At 42.7% G+C, this 21,325-nt stretch overlaps 1 pseudogene; it reads right to left on the reverse strand.

The window, feature by feature from the left end:
• Positions 1–1,768: 1,768 nt before the first annotated feature.
• The window catches only part of LOC124021025, a 34,061-nt pseudogene continuing 14,504 nt past the window's right edge, over positions 1,769–21,325 (reverse strand).

The following is a 21,325-nucleotide window of genomic DNA, read 5'->3' on the forward strand; positions in this document are numbered from 1 at the left end:
GAATTCTGTGGGAGAATTCTGTGGGAGAATTCTGTGGGAGAATCCTGTGGGAGAATTCTGTGGGAGAATCCTGTGGGAGAATTCCGTGAGAGAATTCTGTAGGAGAATTCTGTGGGAGAATTCTGTGGGAGAATTCTGTGAGAGAATTCTGTGGGAGAATTCCGTGGGAGAATTCTGTGAGAGAATTCTGTGGGAGAATTCTGCTTTAAGAAAAAGAAAAATCTTCCCCATTAATACCGTGTGATGTATCTCATTCAAAGTGAACTTCCTGGATGACCTTGGGAAGATCAGTGAGAGGATTCTTATGGAATGGCCAAGTCTAGACGACTGATTTCACTACTCTGCTACAGCATACTAAAACGTTTGTGTGTACAATAAATAAGCTTCTCTGCCATGGCAACTCTCCACCCTGTGATACTTGTCTGGAGAAAGGCCCTCTATTCTCCAGATTCAGCTGTCTCCATTGAAACAATAAAACACAACAGCAGCCAAACAGCAACATCCGCCATTGTAAACTAACACTACTACACTAGTGAGAATGTCTCATTTTATGTGCAAACAAGTGTGTTTTACTGACCGTCAGTGTTATAAGACACGAGGGAGTCACACATATTCATTATGACAGAAGTAGTATTACAGATCAATGATGACAACTTTCTAGACATAGTAAGACATTATTTATTATTTTTTGGCACAACACAAAAGTGCTTCAGGATAACACTACCCATGATCCCAAAGTCACGGTTCAATATTCGGTCTGATCAATTCTAATAAAATTGATTAAAATGTGTTCGTAAACTCTCTAAAGAGTCAATAATCAATAATCAATACTCTGGAATAGATCATTACATTTTTGCGAAAATGTATCTTTTGGGATTTTAATCTGATGTGGATTAACGCATTGTTTATACAATTTTCAGAATGCATCATGTGACGAATGGCCTCATGTGAACTCGTATGGAAACTTGTGAAACCTATTTCAGGAAGTCCTACAGTAAGGCAAGAGGTGGTCAAAACCGCCGCCTGAAGAGATACTGCGTGGCAGGCTTTTGCTCTTGCCCTGCAGTAACAGTTAGCCTGGTCCCAGATCAGTTTGTGTTGATCAGTAGATTAGAGTGTGTTAAGGCTAGCCTGGTCCCAGATCAGTTTGTGCTGATCAGTAGATTAGAGTGTGTTAGAGCTAGCGTGGTCCCAGATCTGTTTGTGCTGTCTTGCTAATTTAGATTTTTTGAAAGGCTATGTTAAGATTAGGGCTGGAGCAAAATCCTGCAGAACGGCTACCTCTCCACAATCAACGATGGTCTCTATAAGGTCTATTATGAAATGTATATCATCAAATATATAATTATCTAAAAACCACAGAATGTTCTTATAAATATTGCTGGTTTTCTTTCAATGTACATTAAAAAAACACAGGTTAATCACCCTTCTTGTATTCAATAACTTATCCCTAGAATTGCATTTTATTGTTATCATTGCAGACAAAAACCCAGCTGGTAACTTCACATTTTTGGTCAGATACACACATCATTGCTATAACAGTTGAATGCACAATGCATTTTTTTCTATCCATTTTATATAAAAAAATGAATGAAAATAAAGAATCTTTGGTGTTTATTAAAGCAAAAATAGAATTTTAAAAAGTCTATATAAAAAGGCATTAAAATATAATATGTAAATTACAAAGTAACACGTCAACAGATACAGCATGGCCAAAGAACTGAGAAATTCCAGCTTTGACTTTCATTAACAACTGTGTATAAAAAAGAGAGGACAAATATGACCAAAAAACATCATAAATTATGTTATAATCAAGAACGAGCCATTTTCTGGGTGCATCCCGATCACTCACTCATACAATGAAAAGCATAACCACTGAGGTATTTCATCTTCAAATGACTCTGTCAAGCATTATGCACAATGGGAGTGAGACGTAAAAGTGCATAGGACATTATGCATATCATCTCTGTGGAAAAACAGGATGTCCAGTTGGTGGTTTTCCATTTGGCAAAACACATCAACAACAAGTGTTTTTTTTTTTTTACCTCATCATCATAATATTTCAGAAGGAAATATCTGTAGTTTCTTGTTGCAGTCAGTCGCAGCAGCAATGATATATCGCTCTTCTGGCATCGTCACTTCACGTCACCTGCCGAGAGTCCAACAATCAATGAGCAGTTTGAGATTCTTCACTTTGTAAACGTTGAGAGGGAGAATGTCTGCGTCTCGAACTGCACCCTGATCCGGAAAAAGTGTGTTACTCTTTTTGACCAGAACCCTGTATGGACCCTGGTCAAAAGTAGTGCACTACACAGGATATAGAGTGGCGTTTAAGACCCAATCGAGGAGTTTCAGTGGAGGAGGAGGAGGAGGAGGAAAGGAGGAAGATGTCATACATCCAGCACCATATCATACTGCTGTTCTTTCTTCCTCTTGCCACATTTAGTGATCAGAACCATGTACAACGTCAAGAGCATGACCCAGTAGCTGGCGTACACTATCGCACCAACGATTAACACTATCTTTTCAGAGTCTGGAAAAGGAAAATCTTTTCTGGTTTCCTGGACGACCGTATAGATAATGCCAAGGAAGAGGATGGTGAACCAGACCGATATGGGAACGAGCCCTACGAAGTTAGTCACGATCGTCTTCCTCCCTGACGTGCCCCAGCCAGCCTTGTTTATGGTGGCGATAGCAAACATCTTGGCCGGTAGCAGACTGGACATGTACAACACTGAGTAGAGAAGGACATGAAGACCATGACGATGTTGCCCCTCATGCAAGAGGCAAAGGAGGACTTGATGAGGGCGACCGCCTGGACGATCAACAGGAAGAGAAGGATATTCCAGATCCTCCCCTGGTAGAACAGCTGTATCGCCGTGGCGATGAGGAAGAAGGGGAAGAACCCGGTGATGACAGCCTCGTAGGTCATCCAGAGGTGGTGTTTGTGGAACCACATGGCATTGTAGAGCCACTCTCTGAAGTAAGACTTACTCCACCGGGTCTGCTGGTTCAGCCAGCGCAGGTAGGTGATGGGGTCTCGGTCAGGCACTTGGACCGGGCCGTGTACTTGGTGGCGTAGCCCAGGCTCAGCACGCGGTTGGTGAGGTGGCGGTCGTCGCCGAAGCTACAGTGGCTGCCCATGAAGGTCTGGTTGTACCAATCCTCTATGAACTCGTGGAGCAGGTTGTTCCTGTACATTCCCAGTGGTCCGCTGATACACTGGACGCAGCCGAAGTAGGACTGACACGCTCGCTCGATGTTGAAGGCCATCCAGTAACGGACGCTGCTAAGAAACGAGATCCAGGACTCGTATTTGTTCAGGATCTGTGGAGGAAGAAAGACACATAAGGTCAGGGTATTTAAGTTGGTTAACAACTGCTGTAAACACATTCTATAGTATTAGCATAGCAACCAAACTGCACAATCGTGGGCGATTGGTTTAAAGGACCCTTAATTTGCAAAAGAAAATGCTATCAACTCTCCCAGAGCTCCTACAAATGTTCCACCTATCAACCTGCTATTGTGTAGAATTCTCACATGGGAGTAATCAATGTAAGCCTAAGGTATAGGCTAACTCAATTTTGTCAAGGAATGTCCTGTTGTGTAGATGCATTTTTATAGTTTGTATTATTTGGTATTCAGGGAACTTTAAATGAAATAAGGGCAGATTTGGTCCTCAACAACAGTGTAGGCTTAACCATGAGTCTTTCTCTTGTCCAGAATACTTTCCAGGATCATAAAAGAAAGCACTAAAAGCTTTATTTTATGCACTGAAGCTCACTTGTTGAAAAAGCTATCAAAATACTTTTACTAGGTTTGTGTTTATTTCTTTGTAGTTTGTAGATGTGGGTCGTAAAAGGCATCAACATCACTACATCGGTTAATAAACCACAGGGTGAGAAGATTCTCTCAGTTTAACCCGGAGCAACTCTGAAGATTCTCTCAGTTTAACCGGAGCAACTCTGAAGATTCTCTCAGTTTAACCCGGAGCAACTCTGAAGATTCTCTCAGCTCAACCTGGAGCAACTCTGAAGATTCTCTCAGTTTAACCGGAGCAACTCTGAAGATTCTCTCAGTTTAACCCGGAGCAACTCTGAAGATTCTCTCAGCTCAACCTGGAGCAACTCTGAAGATTCTCTCAGTTTAACCTGGAGCAACTCTAAAGATTCTCTCAGCTCAACCTGGAGCAACTCTGAAGATTCTCTCAGTTTAACCCGGAGCAACACTGAAGATTCTCTCAGTTTAACCCGGAGCAACTCTGAAGATTCTCTCAGTTTAACCCGGAGCAACTCTGAAGATTCTCTCAGTTTAACCCGGAGCAACTCTGAAGATTCTCTCAGCTTAACCCGGAGCAACTCTGAAGATTCTCTCAGCTTAACCTGGAGCAACTCTGAAGATTCTCTCAGCTTAACCTGGAGCAACTCTGAAGATTTTCTCAGCCTACATGTGTTTGATACGATTTCATTCAGTCCATAAACCTAATCCAGACATTATTATGAGCCGTCCTCCACTCAGCAGTATCCACTGGGTTAGATGACCCACCTGCACACCCAGTACATCTCTGAAAGCAGTTGGACAACCCTAGCTTTGTATCCATGCCGTACGTGCTGAACCACAGGAGGTTGGTGGCACCTTAATTGGGGAGGACGGGGCTCGTGGTAATGACTGGTGTGGAATAAGTGGAATGGTATCAAATACATCAAACACATGGTTTGCTGCCATTCCATTTACTCCATTCCAGACATTATTATGAGCCGTCCTCCCCTCAGCAGACTCCACTGTGCTGAACCCAACACTAGTATTCTATCAACAGAAGACTGGAGCTGGTTTCAGCACCTACAGTATGGTACCAGGCTAGGAGAACACAGTCTCAGACATACAGACTAGTCAATAACAATGGAGACTGGAGCTAGTTTCAGCACCTACAGTACGGTACCAGGCTAGGAGAACACAGTCTCAGACAAACAGACTAGTCAATAACAATGGAGACTGGAGCTGGTTTCAGCACCTACAGTACGGTACCAGGCTAGGAGAACACAGTCTCAGACATACAGACTAGTCAATAACAATGGAGACTGGAGCTAGTTTCAGCACCTACAGTACGGTACCAGGCTAGGAGAACACAGTCTCAGACAAACAGACTAGTCAATAACAATGGAGACTGGAGCTGGTTTCAGCACCTACAGTACGGTACCAGGCTAGGAGAACACAGTCTCAGACATACAGACTAGTCAATAACAATGGAGACAGGAGCTGGTTTCAGCACCTACAGTACGGTACCAGGCTAGGAGAACACAGTCTCAGACAAACAGACTAGTCAATAACAATGGAGACATTACCTGGACGTCTCCTCCCACTCCTCCCACCATGGGGTCTTCCTCCAGAACCTTCACCATCTCCACAGAGGACGCAGGATCCAGCATAGTGTCAGAGTCACACACCTGAAACACAAGGGGACACACACAATCCTGTTGAATCCACAAAACACTTCACACCTGAAACACAAGGGGACACATTATCCAATTCAATCCCCAAAACACACTCTCTCTCTCTCTCTCTCTCTCTCTCTCTCTCTCTCTCTCTCTCAATTCAATTCAATTCAATTTCAATTCAAGGGCGTTTTATTGGCATGGGAAACATGTGTTAACGTTGCCAAAGCAAGTGAGGTAGATAATATATAAAGTGAAATAAACAATACAAAATTAACAGTAAACATTACACATACAGAAGTTTCAAAACAATAAAGACATTACAAATGTCATATTATATATATACAGTGTTTTAACAATGTACAAATGGTAAAGGACACAAAATAAAATAAATAAGCATAAATATGGGTTGTATTTACAATGGTGTGTGTTCTTCACTGGTTGCTCTCTCTCTCTCTTCCCCTCTCTCTCTCTCTCTCTCTCTCTCTCTCTCTCTCTCTCTCTCTCTCTCTCTCTCTCTCTCTCTCTCTCTCTCTCTCTCTCTCTCTCTCTCTCTCTCTCTCTCTCTCTCTCTCTCTCTCTCTCTCTCTCTCTCTCTCTCTCTCTCTCTCTCTCTCTCTCTCTCTCTCTCTCTCTCTCTCTCTCTCTCTCTCTCTCTCTCTCTCTCTTTTTCTCTCTCTCTCTCCCACTCTCTTTCTTTCCCTCTCTCTCTCTCTCTCTTCTCTCACTCACTCACTCACTCACTCACTCACTCACACACACACACACACAAACAACACAAAGTTAGAAAGTTAAACTAGGCCAGAAGATCTCGTTACACAGACAAAGAGTCCTTCATCACGTTTTTGGGCGGGATATGTTTGTTTTATATTGGGTAATTTGACCAATCAGCAGCGCATGAATTACACTGATTACTGATGTACAATGTTGGTACATTAATCACACTGATTACTGATGTACAGGGTTGGTACATTAATCACACTGATTACTGATGTACAGGGTTGGTACATTAATCACACTGATTACTGATGTACAGGGTTGGTACATGAATTACACTGATTACTGATGTACAGGGTTGGTACATTAATCACACTGATTACTGATGTACAGGGCTGGTACATTCACACTGATTACTGATGTACAGGGCTGGTACATTAATCACACTGATTACTGATGTACAGGGTTGGTACATTAATCACACTGATTACTGATGTACAGGGTTGGTACATTAATCACACTGATTACAGGGCTGGTACATTAATCACACTGATTACTGATGTACAGGGTTGGTACATTAATCACACTGATTACTGATGTACAGGGTTGGTTGGTACATTAATCACACTGATTACTGATGTACAGGGCTGGTACATTAATCACACTGATTACTGATGTACAGGGTTGGTTGGTACATTAATCACACTGATTACTGATGTACAGGGCTGGTACATTAATCACACTGATTACTGATGTACAGGGTTGGTACATTAATCACACTGATTACTGATGTACAGGGTTGGTACATTAATCACACTGATTACTGATGTTCAGGGTTGGTACATTAATCACACTGATTACTGATGTACAGGGTTGGTACATTGATCACACTGATTACTGATGTACAGGGTTGGTACATTAATCACACTGATTACTGATGTACAGGGTTGGTTGGTACATTAATCACACTGATTACTGATGTTCAGGGTTGGTACATTAATCACACTGATTACTGATGTAGTGTTGCTTTGTGTTTCTTTGAAACTCTTTTGGATGTCAAGTTGAAGCTTTGTTTGCAACGTGGATGTTACCCCCGAAAAATCGTTCCAAAACAAGTTAGTGTCAAGTGGGAAGGTCCGTCAGTTGGTCAACAAACAACCGTGTGAGTAAAGTCATATTTGCAGCGATCTCTTCACAGATTAGAAAGGTTTCTTCAGTCACTCCTTAATTGGGAATGATTTCATTGGGTAAGTGAAGTCATTGGGGCCGGTGTAAGGAGGGCTGGGGTTTGGCTGGAAGGAAGGAAGGTTGCTGTGCTGTTTGGCACGTCATCCTGTACTGGAAGTGATACAGTGCGGTTGTGTTCTGACTGAGAGAGGGTTGTGATTGGTTGTGTTCTGACTGAGAGAGGGTTGTGATTGGTTGTGTTCTGACTGAGAGAGGGTTGTGATTGGTTGTGTTCTGGCTGAGAGAGGGTTGTTATTGGTTGTGTTCTGACTGAGAGAGGGTTGTGATTGGTTGTGTTCTGGCTGAGAGAGGGTTGTTATTGGTTGTGTTCTGACTGAGAGAGGGTTGTGATTGGTTGTGTTCTGACTGAGAGAGGGTTGTGATTGGTTGTGTTCTGACTGAGAGGGTTGGGTTGTTATTGGTTGTGTTCTGACTGAGAGCGGGTTGTGATTGGTTATGTTCTGACTGAGAGAGGGTTGTGATTGGTTATGTTCTGACTGAGAGAGGGTTGTGATTGGTTGTGTTCTGACTGAGGGAGGGTTGTTATTGGTTGTGTTCTGACTGAGAGAGGGTTGTGATTGGTTGTGTTCTGATTGAGAGAGGGTTGTGATTGGTTGTGTTCTGACTGAGGGAGGGTTGTTATTGGTTGTGTTCTGACTGAGAGAGGGTTGTGATTGGTTGTGTTCTGATTGAGAGAGGGTTGTGTTGTGATTGGTTGTGTTCTGATTGAGAGAGGGTTGTGTTGTGATTGGTTGTGTTCTGATTGAGAGAGGGTTGTGTTGTGATTGGTTGTGTTCTAACTGGGAGACGGTTGTGATTGGTTGTTTTCTGATTGAGAGAGGGTTGTGTTGTGATTGGTTGTCTTCTGATTGAGAGAGGGTTGTGTTATGATTGGTTGTTTTCTGATTGAGAGAGGGTTGTGATTGGTTTTGTTCTGATTGAGAGAGGGTTGTGTTGTGATTGGTTGTGTTCTGATTGAAAGAGGGTTGTGTTGTGATTGGTTGTTTTCTGATTGAGAGAGGGTTGTGTTGTATTTGGTTGTGTTCTGATTGAGAGAGGGTTGTGTTGTGATTGGTTGTGTTCTAACTGGGAGACGGTTGTGATTGGTTGTTTTCTGATTGAGAGAGGGTTGTGTTATGATTGGTTGTTTTCTGATTGAGAGAGGGTTGTGATTGGTTTTGTTCTGATTGAGAGAGGGTTGTGTTGTGATTGGTTGTGTTCTGATTGAGAGAGGGTTGTGTTGTGATTGGTTGTCTTCTGATTGAGAGAGGGTTGTGTTATGATTGGTTGTTTTCTGATTGAGAGAGGGTTGTGATTGGTTTTGTTCTGATTGAGAGAGGGTTGTGTTGTGATTGGTTGTGTTCTGATTGAGAGAGGGTTGTGTTGTGATTGGTTGTGTTCTGATTGAGAGAGGGTTGTGTTGTGATTGGTTGTGTTCTGATTGAGAGAGGGTTGTGTTGTGATTGGTTGTGTTCTGATTGAGAGAGGGTTGTGTTGTATTTGGTTGTTTTCTGATTGAGAGAGGGTTGTGTTGTGATTGGTTGTTTTCTGATTTGGAGAGGGTTGTGTTGTGATTGGTTGTTTTCTGATTGAGAGAGGGTTGTGTTGTGATTGGTTGTTTTCTGATTGAGAGAGGGTTGTGTTCTGATTGAGAGAGGGTTGTGTTGTGATTGGTTGTGTTCTGATTGAGAGAGGGTTGTGTTGTGATTGGTTGTTTTCTGATTTGGAGAGGGTTGTGTTGTGATTGGTTGTTTTCTGATTGAGAGAGGGTTGTGTTGTGATTGGTTGTTTTCTGATTGAGAGAGGGTTGTGTTGTGATTGAGAGAGGGTTGTGTTCTGATTGAGAGAGGGTTGTGTTCTGATTGAGAGAGGGTTGTGTTGTGATTGGTTGTGTTCTGATTGAGAGAGGGTTGTGTTGTGATTGGTTGTTTTCTGATTGAGAGAGGGTTGTGTTCTGATTGAGAGAGGGTTGTGTTGTGATTGGTTGTTTTCTGATTGAGAGAGGGTTGTGTTCTGATTGAGAGAGGGTTGTGATTTTGTAGTATAGCTGTATAGCTGTTTCAAACTGGTCATATATGGAGAAAGATCAAGACAGCTGTTTGTATTGTTTGAAAAGGAATACATTTAGATTGTGTAGCACTGTGATAATTCAATTTATATCTTTCTGCTGTAAGAGCAATGTAGTAAAACACAAATGGCATGAAAGGAGAGTAACTAAAGAGAATGATATGGCCAGAAGATAATCAAACCATCTCAGGAAAAGACTTCTGTACCCCTAACCAGTCTATTGGTTTTGATACACAGAACACCAACACACACTCCCCCTTTCCCGGTGAGAACAGATCCCCATGTGTAGTTAGGCATAGCCTGTTGGCACGTCTGCTAATGTGTACAACATTCCTCATGTTATTTTCATCATCAGCAGAGTGTGTTTGATTAGGCGAAGCTGCATCACTGCCATAGAAATGGAATTCCGTTTCTTTGATCACTCCAAGGCAACCAGTCCCATAGCAACGTTAGCACCAAACCTGTTCTGACGGGTCCATAAATGGCATTAATATACACAGATCACCCGCATCAAATTACTGCAAAGACTACAGATGCTGAAAACGAAGGGGAAAGTCCCGTTTAATATTTATAGTTTGACTGTAAAAGAGGTAACAGATTGCAGCTGTAACGAGCCTCAGCTTGGGGAGATGACATGAAAACCGCTAATAATCAGTTGTTCCTTCGATAAGTGGTTATCGGGAATAGCTTGTGTAAAAGGTCTCCTCTGTAAAACATGTTCAATCTGGCGTCAGTCGGTTGATCTGTGCCACAAATACCACAGGGTTTTGACATCACAAAAGGCTAAGGTCGGGGGGGGTCATGAAGTCAGCAGACGAACAATGGATTCACTGCGGTTCCATCTGGATTCATACTACACATAGGACATGTCCTCTGTCTGACAGAGTTGTAGGTCTTCTCCTAACGTAGGACATGTCCTCTGTCTGACAGACAGCGTTGTAGTCCTTCTCCTAACGTAGGACATGTCCTCTGTCTGACAGACAGCGTTGTAGTCCTTCTCCTAACGTAGGACATGTCCTCTGTCTGACAGACAGCGTTGTAGTCCTTCTCCTAACGTAGGACATGTCCTCTGTCTGACAGACAGCGTTGTAGTCCTTCTCCTAACGTAGGACATGTCCTCTGTCTGACAGACAGCGTTGTAGTCCTTCTCCTAACATAGGACATGTCCTCTGTCTGACAGACAGCGTTGTAGTCCTTCTCCTAACGCCGTAGTACGCCTGTCACATGAAGCTAGTTCCTCAAACAAACGAGGGGTTGTCTGAGGACAGCTTGCGTGTCCTGGGGGGCTTTCCTCTCACAGTGTGGTGAATATTACCCATAATGCACCTGCCAACAGAATAATGACACCGCAAAGCAATGCCGGGTAACGCTCTTTACACTAAGTTTCTCTTATGCCTGTGTAGTTAAGTGTTACCCTATGCCAACATATCAATACATCCACTATGCCAACATATCAATACATCCACTATGCCAACATATCAATACATCCACTATGCCAACATATCAATACATCCACTATGCCAACATATCAATACATCCACTATGCCAACATATCAATACATCCACTATGACAACATATCAATACATCCACTATGCCAACATATCAATACATCCACTATGCCAACATATCAATACATCCACTATGCCAACATATCAATACATCCACTATGCCAACATATCAATACATCCACTATGCCAACATATCAATACATCCACTATGCCAACATATCAATACATCTACTATGCCAACATATCAATACATCCACTATGCCAACATATCAATACATCCACTATGCCAACATATCAATACATCCACTATGCCAACATATCAATACATCCACTATGCCAACATATCAATACATCCACTATGCCAACATATCAATACATCCACTATGCCAACATATCAATACATCCACTATGCCAATATATCAATACATCCACTATGCCAACATATCAATACATCCACTATGCCAACATATCAATACATCCACTATGCCAACATATCAATACATCTACTATGCCAACATATCAATACATCCACTATGCCAACATATCAATACATCCACTATGCCAACATATCAATACATCCACTATGCCAACATATCAATACATCCACTATGCCAACATATCAATACATCCACTATGCCAACATATCAATACATCCACTATGCCAACATATCAATACATCCACTATGCCAACATATCAATACATCCACTATGCCAACATATCAATACATCCACTATGCCAATATATCAATACATCCACTATGCCAACATATCAATACATCCACTATGCCAACATATCAATACATCCACTATGCCAACATATCAATACATCTACTATGCCAACATATCAATACATCCACTATGCCAACATATCAATACATCCACTATGCCAACATATCAATACATCCACTATGCCAACATATCAATACATCCACTATGCCAACATATCAATACATCCACTATGCCAACATATCAATACATCCACTATGCCAACATATCAATACATCCACTATGCCAACATATCAATACATCCACTATGCCAATATATCAATACATCTACTATGCCAACATATCAATACATCCACTATGCCAACATATCAATACATCCACTATGCCAACATATCAATACATCTACTATGCCAACATATCAATACATCCACTATGCCAACATATCAATACATCTACTATGCCAACATATCAATACATCCACTATGCCAACATATCAATACATCCACTATGCCAACATATCAATACATCCACTATGCCAACATATCAATACATCCACTATGCCAACATATCAATACATCTACTATGCCAACATATCAATACATCCACACACAGTTATGGTGAGAATATAAGGTTTACTTCTGTTGACCCTATGGGCCTTGGTCAAAAGTAATGCACTATATAGGGGAAAAGGGGTGGTATTTGGGACGCACTAACGCCATGTTAGTTTATTGTGATGATCATGCAGCAACCGGTAGCTAAATAAAGGTCACGTCAAGTTCATCCACTGATGCAACATATCTTATCAGACATAACAGGACTGCTAAGAGGAATGCTTAAAGGGACCATTCAACCTCATAGCCATCCTCTCCAGCACCACTCCAACCTCAACATATCTTATCAGACATAACAGGACTGCTAAGAGGAATGCTTAAAGGGACCATTCAACCTCATAGCCATCGTCTCCAGCACCACTCCAACCTCAACATATCTTATCAGACATAACAGGACTGCTAAGAGGAATGCTTAAAGGGACCATTCAACCTCATAGCCATCCTCTCCAGCACCACTCCAACCTCAACATATCTTATCAGACAGGACTGCTAAGAGGAATGCTTAAAGGGACCATTCAACCTCATAGCCATCCTCTCCAGCACCACTTCAAACTCAACATATCTTATCAGACAGGACTGCTAAGAGGAATGCTTAAAGGGACCATTCAACCTCATAGCCATCCTCTCCAGCACCACTTCAAACTCAACATATCTTATCAGACAGGACTGCTAAGAGGAATGCTTAAAGGGACCATTCAACATCATAGCCATCCTCTCCAGCACCACTTCAAACTCAACATATTTGAAAATGGCACGTTTCTATGTTTAGTAGCACTTGTTGGCTGAAGCTAGACGTACCAAACGAGTGTGCTAGCACACTCCCTTAAAAAGACCTTCAATTTAAAAATTATAAAAGAGCGGCAATAGTAATGTTTGTCCATTTTGAGACGCCGTAGCCAGTATACACTTCCTCAAAATAGTCTGAATTAATCTAAGATAACTCAAGAAATCTGTTTTTTTGCCGAAGTGATCTTAGTGATCTTACATCTAACTAAGATGTTTGGTGCAGTGTTTTTCAATGAAGAAATGTGCATGAAAACAAGTCGTCTTATGTTGAATGACAACAAAGATTTTATTGAAGAATCCCTACCGTTGACCAATCACCGACCAAGGGGTGGAAACTTCAGACACGGAACTTAGGCTTGCCTCCAGAAAAAACTGTGTGTGGACGAACAGCTGAAAAAACCCTGACCGAAGTCCCAAACTAACAAAAATGTCACTAAATGCTATAATACAGGAAATGCACGAACTCTACCGAACTGTTTTGGCACCTATTCCCTATATACTGCACTACTTTTGACCAGGGCCCTTAGGGTAGTGATCAAAAGCAGTGCACTATGTTTGGGAATAGGGTGCCATTTGGGACGTAAACTAAGTCAAGTCAAGTAAGTCATCTGTGTGTTGCCAAGCCAAGGCTTTAACCGTCACGATCAGGTACGTTAGACAGACAACCCCACAGTGAGAATAACCGCACAGGTCTGGTAGCTAATAGCTAGCTAAAACAGATCTGTGACAAGGCCAACACAGTTAGCCCTCCATAAGCTTTGGATCAGAGGTTAGAATTATAACTGAAACCAGGAGTTTACGGTGGAAAGACAGCAGTTTCCAAATGGAGCCCTAGGGGCCCTGGACAAAAGTAGTGCACTGAATAGGTGCCATACACTCCAGTATTATCCAGAGCAGTTTGGAGGACCTACACTCCAGTATTATCCAGAGCAGTTTGGAGGACCTACACTCCAGTATTATCCAGACCTACACTCCATTATTATGCAGAGCAGTTTGGAGGACCTACACTCCATTATTATGCAGAGCAGTTTGGAGGACCTACACTCCAGTATTATCCAGAGCAGTTTGGAGGACCTACACTCCAGTATTATCCAGAGCAGTTTGGAGGACCTACACTCCAGTATTATCCAGAGCAGTTTGGAGGACCTACACTCCAGTATTATCCAGAGCAGTTTGGAGGACCTACACTCCAGTATTATCCAGAGCAGTTTGGAGGACCTACACTCCAGTATTACCCAGAGCAGTTTGGAGGATCTACACTCCAGTATTACCCAGAGCAGTTTGGAGGATCTACACTCCAGTATTACCCATAGCAGTTTGGAGGACCTACACTCCAGTATTACCCAGAGCAGTTTGGAGGATCTACACTCCAGTATTACCCAGAGCAGTTTGGAGGATCTACACTCCAGTATTACCCAGAGCAGTTTGGAGGACCTACACTCCAGTATTATCCAGAGCAGTTTGGAGGACCTACACTCCAGTATTACCCAGAGCAGTTTGGAGGATCTACACTCCAGTATTAGTTTATCCTCCAGATTATCCAGAACATTTTGGAGGATCTACACTCCAGTATTGCTGTATAACTATTCACGATGTAGTATACCAACACAGTTGGTGCTGTTTACTTAGTAAATGTTAATGAAGGAACTTAATACACGCCTTGGGATAGTAGCTAATGCGGATACTGTCACTTTTAAAGTTCCTCACTGAGAATACTGTGTGTTTTGACGCGATGCTATGCAACATGATCTGACTCCAACCTATTAGCCTACAGGTCTCTCCACTTTGTCTGAGTTGGACTGAGTGCAGAAACATATGTAAATGGGTTTCACGCTGAGCTCTAGCACTCTGTTAACAGCATTAGCCTTACAGCCGTAGGGCTACAGTACATACACAAGGCCTCCACACCATCCTTTTAAAGAAGGAGAGCACAAAAGGGTCTTTGTGTACCCCCACCGCCCCCCCCTCTAACCCCTCCTCCCCCCCAGGACTTACCTGAACATAGTCCACACTCCTCCCCAGGGCTTTGAAGGCTGTGTACATTACTTCCCTCTTGCCTCCCCACTTCTGCATGATGCAGACACATTTATTATTGAGCACAAGGCGCGAGATGGCCTGCAGGCTCTCAGCGTACATCTCGTCCGTCTCCTCAGATCCTCGGTGGTGGTAGTTATTTTTCCAGACGTACGTGGTGGCTTTATCCCACCCCATGATCTCCCGGAAGATCTCCATCATGTACTTGTCGTCCTCGTTATTCCCGTCGATCACCATGATGACCTTGATGCCCGGGTAGGTCAACCTCTTGACCGATACCAAACACTTCCTCAGGTAGGCCGGGTCCTCCTGATAGGCTGCAATGCACAGGGCCAGTGATTTGGTGAGTTTGATGGGCGTCTCCATGGATCTCCTCATGTTCCGGTGTTCTAGGACAGCAAACAGGCTCTGGATGATAAGGTGGATGACCAGGATGGCCCCGTACAGCCCAAAGGACAAGTGGTTTCGTGCCGTGGTGAAAAACTGGTAGCCCATTATGTAGGCGGTAGAGATCCCCACGAGGAGCGAGACTCCAAACATTGTCGTCCCGAAAATTCTTAGGTAGGTGAGAGCTTTGTCACATTTCATCTGGAAAAGCAAACAAGAACAGAGTCATTGTCAATGTCAAATGAGATGACAGTAGAGACATACAGTGGGATCAATAATGAGATGACAGTGGGATCAATAATGAGATGACAGTAGAGACCTACAGTGGGATCAATAATGAGATGACAGTAGAGACCTACAGTGGGATCAATAATGAGATGACAGTAGAGACATACAGTGGGATCAATAATGAGATGACAGTAGAGACCTACAGTGGGATCAATAATGAGATGACAGTAGAGACTACAGTGGGAGATAATGAGATGACAGTAGAGACCTACAGTGGGATCAATAATGAGATGACAGTGGGATCAGTAATGAGATGACAGTAGAGACATACAGTGGGATCAATAATGAGATGACAGTGGGTGAGGGACCTACAGATGACAGTAGGATCAATAATGAGATGACAGTAGAGACATACAGTGGGATCAATAATGAGATGACAGTGGGATCAATAATGAGATGACAGTAGAGACATACAGTGGGATCAATAATGAGATGACAGTAGAGACATACAGTCGGATCAATAATGAGATGAGTCAGTGGGATCAATAATGAGATGACAGTAGAGACCTACAGTGGGATCAATAATGAGATGACAGTAGAGACCTACAGTGGGATCAATAATGAGATGACAGTAGAGACATACAGTGGGATCAATAATGAGATGACAGTAGAGACCTACAGTGGGATCAATAATGAGATGACAGTAGAGACATACTCAATAACAGATGTGGGATCAATAATGAGATGACAGTAGAGACCTACAGTGGGATCAATAATGAGATGACAGTAGAGACATACAGTGGGATCAATAATGTGGGACCTACAGTGGGATCAATAATGAGATGACAGTAGTGACACTGGGAGGACATTGATATGGTAATTACTAAATGAACACAGCTTCAGATATTAATTGGTCAACTTGTTAGAGATATACAGAAGACATAATGATGATAATGATGATATATGTTCCTAATAATCACCATAATGATGATAATGATGATAAATGTACCTAATAATCATCATTACGATGCGTCACTGCAAAATCTCTTCCCTAACTCTACACTGTCACCATAGCAACAGACTCCATGTTTCACAACAACAACAAAAAACGGGTTCAGACAGACTGTAAACAGACTCCTCCCATCTCTCTCCCTTACAACCCACTCCCCAAAATCCCCCTCTAAATGTCAGATGGTTCTCTATGGCCGATTGTTCCAAGTCTCTTTATGAATGCTGCATCCCATCTGCTGGGCAGACGTACGAGTCGAGCGAGAGAGCGAGCACCACCCTCTGACATCATCTGTTTATATCTCCGTGGGAAGACAAGAGCAGGGAAATGTAAAACGCTGCCTCTCCACTAAAGACCCTTCTGTCACATTGAACAATATGGTGGTACATTTGATCAGTTGAGGCTGTAGGAGGGTGGCACCTTTTGTTTAAGGCTTAGACATGTGATAGTTTAAGTGACACTTCAAGGTGTCTAATGCTGTTGAAAAGCAATGAAACACTATCACGGCTTGTTTTATTTGAATGCCAGTTTTTGGGTCTCCACTAAAGACCCTTCTGTCACAGTGAAGCAGGTAGTAGTGCATCTTGTTACTTTGTTTTAATTAAAGATCTTGGATCTATCATAAGTGACACTTTGATGTGTCCAATGCTGCCTGCATGGGTCTGTCCAGTAACACTAAAGACCCATCTGTCACAACGGAGAACAATGTGGTACTTCTTGGTCAAGTAAAGGCTGAGGTCGTCTTAGTAGGCTATATTAAAGGCTGAGGTCGTCTTAGTAGGCTATATTAAAGGCTTAGGTCGTCTTGGTAGGCTATATTAAAGGCTGAGGTCGTCTTAGTAGGCTATATTAAAGGCTGAGGTCGTCTTGGTAGGCTTAGGTCGTCTTAGTAGGCTATATTAAAGGCTGAGGTCGTCTTAGTAGGCTATATTAAAGGCTGAGGTTGTCTTAGTAGGCTATATTAAAGACTGAGGGTCTTAGTAGGCTATATTAAAGACTGAGGTCGTCTTAGTAGGCTATATTAAGGCTGAGGTCGTCTTAGTAGGCTATATTAAAGGCTGAGGTCGTCTTAGTAGGCTATATTAAAGGCTGAGGTCGTCTTAGTAGGCTATATTAAAGGCTGAGGTCGTCTTGGTAGGCTATATTAAAGGCTGAGGTCGTCTTAGTAGGCTATATTAAAGGCTGAGGTCGTCTTAGTAGGCTATATTAAAGGCTGAGGTCGTCTTAGTAGGCTATATTAAAGGCTGAGGTGTCTTGGTAGACTACATTAAAGACTGAGGTCGTCTTGGTAGACTATATTAAAGGCTGAGGTCGTCTTGGTAGACTACAGTAAAAGGCTGAGGTCGTCTTTAGACTACAGTAGACTACAGTAAAGACTGAGGTCGTCTTGGTAGACTACACTAAAGACTGAGGTCGTCTTGGTAGACTACATTAAAGGCTGAGGTCGTCTTGGTAGACTACAGTAAAGGCTGAGGGCGTCTTGGTAGACTACACTAAAGGCTTATATGTAGTCTAAGTTGCTGTCCAAGTCTGTCTAAAAGCAAAGAACCCCTGACATGTCTTGTTTGACTTGTGCTTGTAATTAGAGTTTTTAAATCAGCCGCCTCCTTGACTTGGATTAGGGACTGGAACGGGAACAGTGACATATAGAATACTGCATGCATGGGTCTCTCTCCACGTGACCTAAAGCAGTAGGTGTAAAAGAAACGCCTGAACTAGATCCTCTACATAATGGTCTGGAACTAGATCCCCCTACATACTGGTCTGGAACTAGATCCTCTACATACTGGTCTGGAACTAGATCCTCTACATACTGGTCTGGAACTAGATCCTCTACATACTGGTCTGGAACTAGATCCCCCTACATACTGGTCTGGAACTAGATCCCCTACATAATGGTCTGGAACTAGATCCCCCTACATAATGGTCTGAAACTAGATCCCCCTACATACTGGTCTGGAACTAGATCCTCTACATAATGGTCTGGAACTAAATCCCCTACATACTGGTCTGGAACTAGATCCTCTACATACTGGTCTGGAACTAGATCCTCTACATACTGGTCTGAAACTAGATCCTCTACATACTGGTCTGGAACTAGATCCCCTACATAATGGTCTGAAACTAGATCCCCCTACATACTGGTCTGAAACTAGATCCCCTACATACTGGTCTGGAACTAGATCCTCTACATACTGGTCTGAAACTAGATCCCCTACATACTGGTCTGGAACTAGATTCTCTACATACTGGTCTGGAACTAGATCCTCTACATACTGGTCTGGAACTAGATCCTCTACATACTGGTCTGGAACTAGATCCCCTACATAATGGTCTGAAACTAGATCCCCCTACATACTGGTCTGAAACTAGATCCCCTACATACTGGTCTGAAACTAGATCCCCTACATACTGGTCTGAAACTAGATCCCCTACATAATGGTCTGGAACCCTACATACTGGTCTGAAACTAGATCCCCTACATAATGGTCTGGAACTAGATCCTCTACATACTGGTCTGAAACTAGATCCCCTACATAATGGTCTGGAACTAGATCCCCTACATACTGGTCTGAAACTAGATCCCCTACATAATGGTCTGAAACTAGATCTGGAACTAGATCCCCTACATACTGGTCTGAACTAGATCCCCTACATACTGGTCTGAAACTAGATCCCTGAACTAGATCCTCTCCATACTGGTCTGGAACTAGATCCCCTACATACTGATCTGAAACTAGATCCCCTACATAATGGTCTGAAACTAGATCCCCTACATACTGGTCTGGAACTAGATCCCCTACATAATGGTCTGAAACTAGATCCTCTACATAATGGTCTGGAACTAGATCCCCTACATACTGGTCTGGAACTAGATCCCCTACATAATGGTCTGGAACTAGATCCCCTACATAATGGTCTGGAACTAGATCCCCCTACATACTGGTCTGAAACTAGATCCTCTACATACTGGTCTGGAACTAAATCCACCTACATACTGGTCTGAAACTAGATCCTCTCCATACTGGTCTGAAACTAGATCCTCTACATACTGGTCTGAAACTAGATCCTCTACATACTGGTCTGAAACTAGATCCCCTACATACTGGTCTGAAACTAGATCCTCTACATACTGGTCTGAAACTAGATCCCCCTACATACTGGTCTGAAACTAGATCCTCTACATACTGGTCTGAAACTAGATCCTCTACATACTGGTCTGAAACTAGATCCCTACATACTGGTCTGAAACTAGATCCTCTACATACTGGTCTGGAACTAAATCCACCTACATACTGGTCTGAAACTAGATCCTCTACATACTGGTCTGGAACTAAATCCACCTACATACTGGTCTGAAACTAGATCCTCTCCATACTGGTCTGAAACTAGATCCTCTCCATACTGGTCTGAAACTAGATCCTCTACATACTGGTCTGAAACTAGATCCCCCTACATACTGGTCTGAAACTAGATCCTCTACATACTGGTCTGAAACTAGATCCCCTACATAATGGTCTGAAACTAGATCCTCTACATACTGGTCTGGAACTAGATCCCCTACATACTGGTCTGAAACTAGATCCTCTACATACTGGTCTGAAACTAGATCCCCCTACATACTGGTCTGAAACTAGATCCCCTACAACCTGGTCTGAAACTAGATCCCCTACATACTGGTATGTAACTACCCTCTGCATACTGGTCTGAAACTAGATCCCCTACAAACTGGTCTGAAACTAGATCCCCTACATACTGGTCTGAAACTAGATCCTCTACATACTGGTCTGAACTAAATCCACCTACATACTGGTCTGAAACTAGATCCCTACATACTGGTCTGGAACTAAATCCACCTACATACTGGTCTGAAACTAGATCCTCTCCATACTGGTCTGAAACTAGATCCTCTCCATACTGGTCTGAAACTAGATCCTCTACATACTGGTCTGAAACTAGATCCCCCTACATACTGGTCTGAAACTAGATCCTCTACATACTGGTCTGAAACTAGATCCCCTACATAATGGTCTGAAACTAGATCCTCTACATACTGGTCTGGAACTAGATCCCCTACATACTGGTCTGAAACTAGATACATACTGGTCTGAAACTAGAACATAATGGTCTGAAACTAGATCCCCTACCTGGTCTGAAACTAGACCCTCTGCATACTGGTCTGAAACTAGACCCTGAAACTGATCCCCTATACTGGTCTGAAACTAGATCCCCCTACATACTGGTATGAAACTAGACTGCATACTGGTCTGAAACTAGATCCCCTACATACTGGTATGTAACTAGACCCTCTACATACTGGTCTGAAACTAGATCCCCTACAAACAGGTCTGAAACTAGATCCCCTACATACTGGTATGAAACTAGATCCTCTACATACTGGTCTGAAACTAGATCCTCTACATACTGGTCTGAAACTAGATCCCCTACAACCTGGTCTGAAACTAGATCCCCTACATACTGGTATGAAACTAGATCCTCTACATACTGGTCTGAAACTAGATCCCCTACATACTGGTCTGAAACTAGATCCCCTACATACTGGTCTGAAACTAGATCCTCTACATACTGGT

Source organism: Oncorhynchus gorbuscha, unplaced genomic scaffold (genome assembly GCF_021184085.1).
Source record: "Oncorhynchus gorbuscha isolate QuinsamMale2020 ecotype Even-year unplaced genomic scaffold, OgorEven_v1.0 Un_scaffold_1025, whole genome shotgun sequence".
Classification (NCBI taxonomy): Eukaryota; Metazoa; Chordata; class Actinopteri; order Salmoniformes; family Salmonidae; genus Oncorhynchus; species Oncorhynchus gorbuscha.